Raw genomic sequence first — 14488 nt, 5'->3', positions numbered from 1 at the left:
TAAATCTAGGTACACTAGCAACAACACCTGGTGCTCTGCTTGCACACAGGGTCGCCGGCGACAGGAACGAGGCCGTGCTGCCCTGCTGCTACTGCTGCACCATGTGGGAACACCACCTACTCCTACTGCGCGACTGCTACGCCACACTAGCCTACATGCTGCCGCGCTACTACATGAGCACGCTCCCAAGAACACAGCAACACACATGTCACCACGGTCTACTTCGTGACAGAGAAATCTCCGGCAAGCACTTGCCCATCTAGTCGAAGAGAAGGAGGGAGGAAGGAGGGGTCCTCACATAGGGCAGGAAGAGGAAGCCGCAGAGCTTGGAGGAGATGTCGAAGGGGAAGTAGACGATCGGCTGTTGCACGACGACGTAGACCCGAGGAAGAAGAAGAAGTTCACCAGAGTAGAGGCGTTGACGAGCTCCTGGCCGTTGTTGTAGATGTTCCCCGGCCTCACCCAGGTCGGGAATGGTGCGCGGGCACCTCCCCTGTGCCCCTGGACATGGAGGTTGCGCCGCTCGACGGTGGATGCGGGGGGGTAGACGCCGCCGAGCTTCTCTCTTCTCTCTGTTGGAACTGCAGAGACTTATCGGGAGCGAAGAAAGAGAGATGGGGAATGGAGCGGCAACGGCGGATGGGAGAGAGGGGGAACCCGAGGAGAGGGGAGGCACGGACGTCCAATTATATGGGGGGATCACGACGGTTGTGCCCTCACGGCGGCAACTCTCTCTGTGCGAGTTGACAGAAAGAAGGCACGTGGGGCTGTAGACTGCGTCAGAGGAGGAAGGAGGGACGCGGGAGTGGGCTTGGCTCGGGGAGAGGAGGAGTGATGGGCTGGCATGTGGGAGTAAGCCCACACGGGGCGCAACATAGAGGAAAAGAATTCCATGGCTTTCCTATTTACAGAAAAAAACAGAGAAGGAAAGAAATGCACAAGGAAATCTACAAGTGCTAAAAATAACACTAGCACATCCATGGACATGAAAAATCAAGACCTATTTAATAAAAATAGAAACAAGAGTTTAGGAGCAAGTAAATATTTTACAAAAGAACATTAGGTTGATCTGTTTTGTAATTATATGCACCTTTAAAACATGTTTTCAAAGAAGCAATTTCACATCACAAATAAACCTGAAACAAGAGCTGAATGAGGGACATTTTAAAAACAGAAAAGGACCAAGTGAATCTTGATGTTGAGGTGAAATAGAGAGGGGGGAGAAGATGGTTTGAAACCTAAGAAATCACAAGGTTCAACTCCTACTATCACATGCACTCTCCACACAATCTTCACCTCTCACATCACCACATAAGATCACAAGCATCACATAAAATTATCTGACCACAAAGCAACAAAACATGACACATGGAATGATATGATATGGCATGCATGCATGCAAGGAAGAATAACAAGTGGCATCACATGAAATCACATGCATTCAAAGCTCTCATGACATTGACACGGTGGACCCACATGAAGAAGGTTCCAAAACTGGAAGGCTACACACTTGGGGCATTACACCTTATTATGTCATTTAGGAGAGAACTTAGGTAACTATAGGTCATTTTTTATTAAATAGGTAATTTTGGAGCTAACTAAGCGAATTATGTCATTTAGCTGGAAGCCTAGCTAACTATATGTCGTTTCAGAGCTCACTTGGGTTAAATATGTCATTTTGGAGCTAACTATGCTTATTAAGCCATATTGGATCTAAATTGGCTAATTATATCATTTAGGTGGATAATTAGCTAAGTATGTCTTTGTTGGGGAAAATAACCTACATAGAAGAAGAAAGAGAAGAAGCAAGAAGAGAAGAAACAAGAAGAGAAGAAGAAGGAGAAGAATAAGAAGAGGAAGAAGGAGGAGGAGGAGAAGGAGGAGGAGAAGGAGAAGGAAGAGGAGAAGAAGAATAAAAGAAGAAGCACAAGAAGAAGGAGAAGAAAGAGGAGAAGGAGCTTCTCCTCCTTCTCCTTCTCCTTCTTCTTCCTCCTCCTTCTTCCTCTCTTCTTCTTCTTCTTCCATCTTTTCATTTTTCCTCTTTCTTCTCCTCTTGTCCCCTTGTTCGGGCTAAATTAGCTAATAATGCCTTTTTGGAGCTAATTATGTCATTTCGAGGATAATTAGCTAAGTATAGGTCATGTTTTATTGAATAGACCAGTTTAGAGCTAACTACACTAATTATGTCATTTAGGTGGAAGCCTAGCTAACTATATGTCATTTCGGAGCTACTTGGTTAAAATATATCATTCCGGAGCAAACTATGCTTATTAAGCCATTTTGGATCTAGCTAAGCTAATTATAGGCCTTTTTATACCTAAGTTAGGGGGAATAGGTCATCTTGGAGCTACGTAAGCCTTATTATGTCATTTAGGAGAGAACTTAGCTAACTATAGGTCATTTTTATTAAATAGGTCATTTTGGAGCTAACTAAGCTAATTATGTCATTTAGGTGGAAGCCTAGCTAATATAGGTCATTTCGGAGCTCACTTGGGTTAAATATGTTATTTTGGAGCTAACTATGCTTATTAAGCCATATTGGTGCTAAATTGGCTGATTATATCATTTAGGTGGATAATTAGCTAAGTATGTATTTGTTGGGGAAAATAACCTACGTAGAAGAAGAAATAGAACAAGCAAGAAGAGAAGAAGAAAAAGAATAAGAAGAAGAAGAAGAAGGAGGAGAAGGAGGAGGAGAAGGAGAAGGAAGAGGAGAAGAAGATGAAAAGAAGAAGGACAAGAAGAAGAAGGAGAAGAAGGATAAGGAGCTTCTCCTCCTTCTCCTTCTCCTTCTTCTTCCTCCTTCTCCTTCTTCTTCTTCTCTTCTTCTTCTTTTCTTCTTCTTCTTCCTTCTTTTCATTTTTCCTCTTTGTTCTCCTCTTGTCCCCTTCTTCGGGCTAAATTAGCTAAGAATGCCTTTTTGGAGCTAATTATGTCATTTCGAGGATAATTAGCTAAGTATAGGTCATGTTTTATTAAATAGACCATTTTGGAGCTAACTAAGCTAATTATGTCATTTAGGTGGAAGCCTCGCTAACTATAGGTCATTTCGGAGATAGCTTGGGTAAAATGTGTCATTCCGGAGCAAACTATGCGTATTATGCGATTTTGGATCTAGCTACGCTAATTATAGGCCATTTAATACCTAAGTTAGGGGGAATAGGTCATCTTGGAGCTAAGTTATCCTTATTATGTCATTTAGGAGAGAACTTAGCTAACTATAGGTCATTTTTTATTAAATAGGTCATTTTGGAGCTAACTAAGCTAATTAAGTAATTTAGGTGGAAACCTAGCTAACTATAAGTCGTTCTGGAGCTCACTTGGGTTAAATATGTCATTTTGGAGCTAACTATGCTTATTAAGCCATATTGGAGCTAAATTGGCTAATTATATCATTTAGCTGGATAATTAGCTAAGTATGTCTTTGTTGGGGAAAATAACCTACGTAGAAGAAGAAAGAGAAGAAGCAAGAAGATAGGAAGAAGGACAAGAAAAAGAAGAAGAAGAAGGAGGAGGAGGAGGAGGAGAAGGAGGACGAGAAGGAGAGGGAAAGAGGAGAAGAAGAAGAAAAGAAGAAGGAGAAGGAGGAGGAGAAGGAGCTTCTCCTCCTTCTCCTTCTCCTTCTTCCTCCTTCTCCTTCTTCTTCTCTTTCTTCTCTTTTCTACTTCTTCCTTCTTTTCATTTTTCCTCTTTCTTCTCCTCTTGTCCCCTTCTTCGGGCTAAATTAGATAAGAATGCCTTTATGGAACTAACTATGTCATTTCGAGGATAATTAGCTAAGTATAGGTCATGTTTTATTAAATAGACCATTTTGGAACTAACTAAGCTAATTATGTCATTTAGGTGGAAGACTAGCTAACTATAGGTCATTTCGGAGCTAGCTTGGGTAAAATGTGTCATTCCGGAGCAAACTATGCTTATTAAGCCATTTTGGATCTAGCTAAGCTAATTATAGGCCATTTAATACGTAAGTTAGGGGGAATAGGTCATCTTGGAGCTAAGTTAGCCTTATTATGTCATTTAGGAGAAAACTTAGCTAACTATAGGTCATTTTTTATTAAATAGGTCATTTTGAAGCTAACTAAGCTAATTATTTCATTTAGGTGGAAGCCTAGCTAACTATAGGTCGTTTCGGAGCTCACTTGGGTTAAAGATGTCATTTTGGAGCTAAACATGCTTATTAAGCCATATTGGAGCTAAATTGGCTAATTATATCATTTAGGTGGATAATTAGCTAAATATGTCTTTGTTGGGGAAAATAACCTACGTAGAAGAAGAAAGAGAAGAAGCAAGAAGAGAAGAAGAAGGAGAAGAAAAATAAGAAGAAGAAGGAGGAGGAGGAGAAGGAGGAGGAGAAGGAGAAGGAAGAGGAGAAGAATAAGAAAAGAAGAAGGACAAGAAGAAGGAGAAGAAGGAGGAGAAGATGGAGAACGAGCTTCTTCTCCTTCTCCTTCTCCTTCTTCTTCTTCTGCTTCCTTCTTTTCATTTTTCCTCTCCTCTTCTCTTCTTCTTCTTCTTCCTTCTTTTCATTTTTCCTCTTTCTTCTCCTCTTCTCCTCTTGTCCTCTTCCTTCTTTTCATTATTATTATTCTTTTTTCTCCTCCTAATTAACCTAAACTAACATTAACCTAATTAACCTAAACTAATTAACCTAAACTAACATTAACCTAATTAACCTAAACTAACATTCTTTTTTCTCGTCCTAACTAACCTAACCTAATTAACCTAAACTAACATTAACCTAATTAACACCAACAGTAACCTAAACTAACAGATGCAATGAAATGAAAAAATGATAAAAATGAAAGAAAACGAACTCACTGTGTGGTGGTGGTGGAGGAGGGCCGAAGTGACGGTGGGGGTTGCCGCGGGGAGGGGGTCGCCGAGGGGAGGGGGTCGCCGTGGGGGCGGGTTGCCGCGGGGGTGGGTTGCCGCGGGGGGTGGGTCGCCGCGGGGGTGGGTCGCTGCGAGGGTGGGTCGCAGTGGGGAGGGGGTAGTTGCGGGGGGTGGTGGAGGAGGGCTGCAAGGTGGAGGGGAGGGATGCAAGGAGGGAGGGTTGTGGGGCGAGTGGTGTGAGGGGAGAGAGACACTGGCCGGGGGGAGAGAGAGACAGTGAGCGAGGAGGGGGTTGACGGCCATTATAGGGGCGACCCCTTTGCCGTCCGCCCCCCGACGGGAAAGGGCCCCTCGGTGGACGGCAAAGGCCCCCGGACATCAAAGGCCCCCGGATGACGGACACGGCAGGCATGGGACCCACCCATCCTCTTTGCTGTCTGCCGTGGGTCTCTTTGCCGTCCGCTGTTAGACGGCAAAGGGCCGACACATGGAAAATAGTTTTTTTTCCATCAGTCAGCCCTTTGTCGTGTGCCTTGCGTCAACTGACGGCAAAGATGTTCTTCGCCATCAGCCAGGAGACGACAAAGATCTTGCTGACGGCAAAGAAGTGGATTCCAGTAGTGATTATATATTCAGATCTACATACAAAAATACCAAAAATACCTTGTTGCACTTTTATTTATATTTACCTTTTATCACTATCAGATCTCACGTTGCAAGTAATCGTGAAGGGATTGACAACCCCTTTATTGCGTTGGGTGCAAGTTTGTTTGTTTTTGCGCAGGTGCATTGGTGCCTCATCTCGATACTCCGACTGGATAGATACCTTGGTTCTCAAACTGAGGGAAATACTTATCCCTACTTTGTTGCATCACCCTTTCTTCTTCAAGGGAAAAACCAACGCAAGCTCAAGAAGTAGCAGGAAGAATTTCTCGCGCCGTTGCCGGGGATTATTCAAGTGAAGCATATCTACCAAGTACCTATCGCAAACTCATTTCTTGCATTTACATTATTTTCCATTTTCCTCTCGTTTTCCTCTACGCCACTTGTAAAACAAAATTTACAAAAATATTTGCCTTTCTTTATTTTCCTTTTTTGTTCGCCCTTTCTTTTGCTTGCTTTCTGTTTGCTTGTGTGCTTGTCTGCTTGCTAAGTCACCATGTCTCAAAACACTAAATTGTGTGACTTCTATAATACTAATAACAATGATTTTATTAGTACTCCAATTGCTCCCGCCACTAGTGCGGATTCATATGAAATTAATGTTGCCTTGTTGAATCTTGTTATGAAAGAGCAATTTTCAGGCCTTCCTAGTGAAGATGCCGCATCCCATCTTAATACATTTATTGCGTTATGCGATATGCAAAAGAAGAAAGATGGAGATAATGATATGATCAAATTGAAGCTATTTCCGTTCTCATTACGAGATCGAGCAAAAACTTGGTTTTCATCTTTACCCAAAAATAGTATTGATTCATGGAACAAGTGTAAAGATGCCTTTATTTCCAAGTATTTTCCACCTGTTAAGATTATCTCTCTCCGTAATGATATCATGAATTTTAAGAAACTAGATCATGAACATGTTGCACAATCTTGGGAGACAATGAAATTGATGATTAGAAATTGTCCCGCTCATGGCCTAAGTCTTTGGATGATTATACAAATTTCCTATGCTGGTTTGAATTTTGCTTATAGAAATATCTTAGATTCCGCCTCTAGTGGAACTTTTATGGAAATCACACTAGGAGAAGCTACAAAACTCCTAGATAATATCATGACAAATTATTCTCAATGGTACACTGAAAGGTCACCTACTAGTAAAAAAGTGCATGCTATAGAAGAAATTAACTCTTTGAGTGCTAAGATGGATGAGCTAATGAAGTTGTTTGCTAGAAAAAGTGATCCTCTAGAGCCAAATGATATGCCTTTATCTTCCTTGATTGAGAATTGCAATGAAAATTTGGATGTTAATTTTGTTGGTAGGAATAATTTTGGTAACAACAATGCTTATAGAGGTAACTTTAATCCTAGACCTTTTCCTAGTAATCCCTCTAATAATTTTGGCAATTCCTACAACAATGCTCATGGAAATTATAATAAAATACCCTTTGATCTTGAGGGTAATATTAAAGAGTTTATTACTTCACAAAAGATTTTCAATGCATCTATAGAAGAAAAACTGCTTAAAATTGATGACTTGGCTAGGACTGTTGATAGAATGTCTCTTGATACTGATGCTTTCAAATTGAGATGTGTTCCTCCCAAGATTAATATGGCTGAAACTTTGAAATCTATGCGTGTTTCTATGAATGAGAGTAAAGAAAGAACCGCCCAAATTCGTGCTATACATGAATGGCTTAAAAAGGCGTTGATACGTCTCCAACGTATCTATAATTTTTTATGGTTTCATGCTATTATCTAGTCAAACTTTGGATGTTTTGTATGCCTTTTATATCTTTTTTGGGACTAACTTATTAACTCAGTGCCAAGTGCCAGTTCCTGTTTTTTCTGTGTTTTTGACCCTTTTCATAGGAAGATTTGAAATGGAGTCCAAACGGAATAAAATCCCCGAAAAGATTTTTTCCAGAACAGAAGAAAATCGGGAGACTTGAGAACCAAGGCAGGGGGTCCCCAGGGACCCCACAAGCTCCCTAGCCCCGGCCAGGGGGGAGGCCGGGCCTCACGGGCTTGTGGACCCCCTGGACCTCCTCTGCCCTAGGTTTTGCGCCTATATATTCCCTAAAATCCCAGAAAAAATCAAGAGATCATCGAAAATACTTTTCCGCCGCCACAAGCTTCTGTCTCCGAAAGATCACATTTGGGGCACGTTCTGGTGCCCAGCCGGAGGGCGGATTCGGATACGGAGGGCTTCTTCATCAACACCATGACCTCTCCGATGATGCGTGAGTAGTTCACCATAGACCTACGGGTCCATATCTAGTAGCTAGATGGCTTCTTCTCTCTCTTGGATCTTCAATAAAAAGTTCTCCATGATCTTCATGGAGATCTATCCGATGTAATCTTCTTTTGCGGTGTGTTTGTCGAGATCCGATGAATTGTCTATTTATGATCAGACTATCTATGAATCTTATTTGAGTTTCTTCGGATCTCTCCTATGCATGATTTCATATCCTTGTAATTCTCTTCGAGTTGTGGGTTTTGTTTGGCCAACTAGATCTATGATTCTTGCAATGGGAGAAGTGCTTGGATTTTTGTTCATACCGTGTGGTGACCTCACCCAGTGACAGAAGGGGTAGCGAGGCACGCATCATGTTGTTGCCATCAAGGGTAAAAAGCTGGGGTTTTCATCATTGGTTTGAGATTATCCCTCTACACCATGTCATCTTGCTTAAGGCGTTACTCTGTTTGTTATGAACTTAATACACTAGATGCATGCTGGATATCGGTCGATGTGTGGAGTAATAATTGAAGATGCAGAAAGTATTGGTCTACATGTCTCGGACGTGATGCCTATATGTATGATCATTGCCTTAGATATGGTCATGACTTTGCGCAATTCTATAAATTGCTCGACTCTAATTCGTTCACCCACCGTATGGCCCCCAGGTCTATTTTACACATTATATATTCAGATCTACATACAAAAATACCAAAACTACCTTGCTGCACTTTTATTTATCTTTACCTTTTATCACTATCAGATCTCACCTTGCAAGTAATCGTGAAGGGATTGACAACCCCTTTATCGCCTTGGGTGCAAGTTTGTTTGTTTTTGCGCATGTGCATTGGTGCCTCATATTTATAATCCTACTGGATTGATACCTTGGTTCTCAAACTGAGGGAAATACTTATCTCTACTTTGCTGCATCACCCTTTCTTCTTCAAACGAAAAAACAAACGCAAGTTCAGGAAGTAGCAGCATGCTGCACGACAAACATGCTGCACGAAAAACATGCACTTTAACCTATGCCCCCCTTAAAGATGTATATGAATGCTAACCGAGCCGAAGACGAGCACGGGTTGAGCCGCTAGAGACACCGTTTGCACACTGCATAACAAACACGCTGCACAACAAACATGCTACAAGACAAACACACACTTCGAGTTATGCCCCCCTTCAAGATGTATATGAATGCTAACTGAGCCGAATGCGAGGAGGGGCTGGACCGTCGGAGGCGCCGTTAGCATGTTGCATGACAAACACGTTGTCGGGTACCTGTTCAACGTCTAGTAGCATCTTTGCGTTTTATATAACACACAAAGGGAAAATGAAAAACAAAAATATTCAAGATGCTAGCTACAAAACATACAAAACCAGAAAACGGAAAGGAAAAGCCAGGGCCCGTTCCTTGTTCGCTCCGCACGTGACACTTGTCACGAGCTCAGCACTCACTAAACATTCCGTCGTGTCGGGAGTAGCGAGCGCTCGTCAACTAGTTGCTACGTAGACGCCTATTGAAGAAGTGGAGCCTACAACGACCAACAGTAGTCTGTGGCCCATTAAATATCGCTCCCTCCGGATTCGCCTTCGCTCACTCGAGAAGTAACTATGTGAGGAACACTTTTTCTGAAGCCTCCCATGGGCCGCTCTGTGGCACCGCTTTGGATGTTTTTTAGATTTTTATTTTTTATTTTTTCACACAACATTTTCTGGCTTTTTAAAAGATTTTTTGGGATTTTTTTACGGCGACAACCATGGGTGTCATGCTTTTCCAGAAGACATCCTTGATGTTCTTCTCCACGTGTGAGGGCTCCAGGTGAAGACCTTTGTCTAGTGGACTCGGAGGCGATGACACTCAGCGTCGTTTTTCCTCTTGATGGTGTTGTGGTCGAGCCTAGGTTTGCTATGTCTTAGCGTGGGAGTGTTTAGCTTTCCCGATGTGTGTTACTGGTAGCATAGTCGAGTGTGTTTTACTCGTGCCTCGTATCTCAGGATCCGATTTATAAGTGGGCTACCTCACTGATACTTCTCCAATGTATCTATAATTTTTGATTGTTCCATGATGATATATTATCATTCTAGGATAATTTTTGGGCATTTATATACCAATTTATAATATTTTTGAGAACTAACCTATTGACCCAGTGCCCAGTGCCAGTTCCTGATTTCTCCTGTTTTTTTGCTTTGCAGGTTTGCCCGACCAAACGAAGTCCAAATGCCACAAAACATTAATATGATTTTTTCTGAACTATATGAAGACCTGCAAGCATCGGAAGTGGACGAGAGGCCACACGAGGGAGGCATAAGCCAACAGGGCGCGACCTAGGGCTTGGTCTCGTCCTGATGGCTTGTGCCCCCCTGGATGCCTCCCGACGTCCCTATGTGGCCTATAAATTCACAAATATTCCAAAAACCCTAAGAGCGCTCCCGAAACACTTTTTCCATCGCCGCAAGTCTCTGTTCCGACGGGAGGCCATCTAAACCTGCATTCTGATGATCTGTCGGAGGGGAGATCAATCACAGAGGGCCTCTACATCAACCTTGCTGCCCTCACCATGATGTGTGAGTAGTTCACCACAAACTTACGTGTCCGTAGGCAGTACCTAGATGGCAATCTCTCTCTCTCTCCTATGATCTTCAATACCATGTTCATCGCATCTTCGCTTTGATCTATCCCATGTAATCACTATGTATGGTGTGTTCGTTGGGATCCGATGAATTGTGGGTTTATGTTCTGATTATTCATGAAAAGTATTTGAGTCAGCTCTGATTATTATGATTCTTAATTGCATGATCATCATAGCTTCGTAATGCTCTTCGATCTATTGAGATAGTTTGGCCAACTAGATTAATATTTCTTCAGTGGGAGTGCTACGTTGTAGTAGGTTCAACCTGGCAAATTTCTATATCCTAGTGACAGAAGGGGAGAAAATGCATCTTTGTGTTGCTGCTACTATGGATAAGACGATGGGGTTTATTCATATTAGTTGAGTTTACTTTGTTTACATCATGTCATTGTTCTCCAAGCATTACTCTGTTTTTACTTAATACATCGAAACGCAAGCATCGAGGCGCTTGATACGTCTCGAACGTGTCAATAATTTATGAAGTATTCATGCGATGTTTACAATAATTTTATATGATTTTGGTCTGATTTTATTAGAACTAACCCAGACTGATGCTGTTTTCAGCAGAACTACCATGGTGTCGTTTTTCTGCAGAAATAAAATTTCTCGGAATGGGCTAAAGAATTTTTGGAGAATATTTTTGGAAAATATAAAAAATACTAGAGCAAAGAGCTGGGCCAGGTAGTGGATCAGGAGGTGACAAGCTTGCTAGGCATGAGCACCCCACTAGGTCGCGCCCGTCTGGCTTGAGAACTCCTCGAGCACCGCCTTGACGTGAGACCTACGCCAAAAATTCCTATAAATACCAACTCCCCGAGAAAGAAACCTAGATCCGGAGTTCTGCCGCCGCAATCCTCCACAGCCACGAAAAACCCATCGGGAGCCCATTCCGGCACCCTGTCGGAGTGGGAAACCATCACCGGAGGCCATCTTTATCATCCCGGCGGTATGTACAAGTAGCTTTGTGTTTGATCTCTTTCTCTCTCGTGTTCTTGTGATGACACGATCTTGATGTATCATGAGCTTTATTAATATAGATGAATCATATGGAGTTTCCCCCTCTCTATCTTCTTGTGATGCATTTATTTTTCTCTTTGAAGTTTTCTTATCGGATTGTGTATTTAAGGATTTGAGAACACTTGATGTATGTCTTGTGATGGGATATCCATGGTAACAATGTGATGTTCTACTGATCCACTTGATGTACGTTTTGGTGATCAACTTGTGGGTTCCGTGACCTTGGGAATCTATGCATAGGGGTTGGCACATGTTTTCGTCTTGACTTTCCGGTAGAAACTTTGGGGCACTCTTTGAAGTTCTTCGTGTTGGATTGAACATGATGAATCTGAAATTACATGATGTATGTCTTATAATCATGCCCATGGGTACTTGTGGTGACACTGGAGTATCTAGGTGACATTAGGGTTTTGGTTGATGCGTGTCTTAAGGTGTTATTTTTGGATGAACTCTAGGGCTGTTCGTGACACTTATAGGGATAGCTCATAAGATTGATCGGAAAATATAAGTTTGAGGTGGTTTCGTACCCTACAATAATTTCTTCGTTAGCTCTCCGCTATTTGTCACTTTGGAGTGAACTCTTTGTCGCACGAGAGGTATGTTTATATGATTCAACTATGTTAGTATTATTGAGAGAACTTGCACTAGTGAAAGTATGAACCCTATGCCTTGTTTCTAAGCATTACAATACCGGTTGTGCTCACTTATATCATTAGTTACCTTGCTGTTTTTATATTTTCAGATTAGAAAAACCTATATCTACCATCCAAATTACACTTGTATCACCATCTCGTCGCCGAACTAGTGCACATATATAATTTTCCATTGTATTGGGTGTGTTGGGGACACAAGAGATTTCTTGTATTTGATTGCAGGGTTGCTTGAGAGAGACCATCTTCATCCTACACCTCCCACTGATTGATAAAACATAGGTCATCCACTTGAGGTAAATTCGCTACTGTCCTACAGAACTCTGCGCTTGGAGGCCCAACACGAGTCTACAAGAAGAAGATTGTGTAGTAGACATCAACGCTCTTGAAGTGGAGTAATAGTAACAGGTGCAGGAAGGAGTCGACCTATTTGTTTATGGATGTGATGCCTATATACACATGAGCATTGCCGTGAAAATGGCATAATTATTCACTGTTCTTTCAATTGCCCAACAATAATTTGGTTACCCACCATCCTTTGCCATGAGAGATGCTACTTGAGAACACTACGCCCCCCGGGTGTATTCACTTATCTCTACTAATAAAAGCACGAGAGGGAAGATCCAACTCGGCATCTCAGCGGTCTAATCTCTAAATCAACGCTCTAAAAACGTTGTTAACGAAACTAACGAAGCTTTGGTTAGCACTAATTGCCCACCTAACCCTCGCTCGCACCAGCTCCCCTCTCTCGCACCGCAGCTCCCCCCCCCCCTCGCGCGGCGCTCGGTCCGCTCGCACGCTCGGTTAGCGCTAATTGCCCACCTAACCCTCGCTCGCACCGCCGCTCCCCTCCCCCCCCCCCCCCCCCCCCGTCGTTCGGTCTGCTCGCACCGGCTCCCCCCGCTCGGTCCGCTCGCCACGCCGCGGTGCGCCTCCCGACGAGGAAGACGGCGTGGAACATTCTGCCGCCGCCGGTAGCGACGATTCCTATTCGGTGCCCGCGGACTCGGCCGCACGGGCCTGGCCCAAGTCCGCCTCCTCGGACTCCCTCTCCGATGGATCTGCCCCCTCCGCCCTGGTAACTGAATCTCCCCCCATCAAGTTTCACATGTGTACTGTGTTGATGCATCTGGGAAACCTATTCTCGTGTTCTGTTTTGTTTGCACAACACTGCGTGATGAATTTTGTGTGTGTCTGATGAATGAATCTGTGGACGAAATCAGGAGGATTCGATTGTGCCGCCGCCGCAGCAGCTATAGCAGGTTTCTACTCCGATCTCCACTGCACCAAGCACAAGCTCAGGCCCCGCCTCAACCTCTCATACTCCCAGTGCCACCACCACCATGGCCTCGTCGCCGAGGAACGGCAGCACTAGCCAGCAAATTTTAGTTTGGCATGGTGGCGGTAACGGTGGGAACAGTGGAGGGGGCAGCGGTGGCAATGTGAGTACTCATAGCATCGGTAATTATAGAAGTGATGGGAACAACAGTAGTGGTGGTGATGGTAACTTGAACGATGGGGGTCTTAGTGGTGGCAGGAACTTGAACTCTGGTGTTCATAGCGGCGCCATTGGTGGCAGTGGTGTTGACCATAATAGGAGGGTGTTTGGCGGTAACAATTGGAACGGCAGCGGTCGTGGTGGTGGTAGTAGCTATAACAATGCCACCGGGAGTGGTGATGACGGATACAGATATAACGACGGTAGTGGCAGAGTCCACCGGAACAATAATGCCCGACCTGGTAGTGGTAACAGCAACGGCTTTGGTGGTTGTGGCATTCGGAATCGTCGTGACCATGAAAGAGGGAGTAATTTCTCACCAAGGAACTATTCCCGAGCATTGCCAATGCCACAACAACAAGGCTATTACCCAGCTCCCCATGCTCGCCGCGCCGCGCCATTGGCCTGCTCACCCTCGCTCACCTCGCTCGCCAGGACGCGCCGCTCGCCCCCGCTCCCCCCGCTCGGCCCTGCCCCCCCCCCCCCCCCCGCTCGCCGTGCCTCCTCCTCCCCCCGCTTTCCACGCCTCCTCCCGACGCCCACCACGAAGGAAGGGACAACGGCGACGGCGGTTCCACACCAGACGGCGGCAAGGTGAGGTATGTCCTGCTCCATGGCCCCTATCCCTTTCTCTTTCCCTCCCTTCCTTTCCCTTGTTCTCTCGGCCGTATTAGATAAATTAGGCTCTGACTGAAATTTACTGTATTGTGTTTCACGGCCGGCCTGTGTTGCTGTGTTCCACCCAGATAGAGTTGGGGTGCTTGCAGCTTTGGCTTTCTTGACTTCTTGTTGCTCTCCCCTGTTCCATGTGTATACCGTTGTGTCGAGGCATATATTGTTTGTATCAAGGATAAAATACCTTTTCCAATGCAAAATGCAAACTTGCATCTTTTTGACAAAAACTATGGGCATATATTTTATGCCCTCAAAGGCTTAAGACCATAGACCTTTGTAGCTC

This window comes from Hordeum vulgare, chromosome 6H (assembly GCF_904849725.1).
Source record: "Hordeum vulgare subsp. vulgare chromosome 6H, MorexV3_pseudomolecules_assembly, whole genome shotgun sequence".
Classification (NCBI taxonomy): domain Eukaryota; kingdom Viridiplantae; phylum Streptophyta; class Magnoliopsida; order Poales; family Poaceae; genus Hordeum; species Hordeum vulgare.
This window is presented reverse-complemented; position numbering follows the sequence as displayed.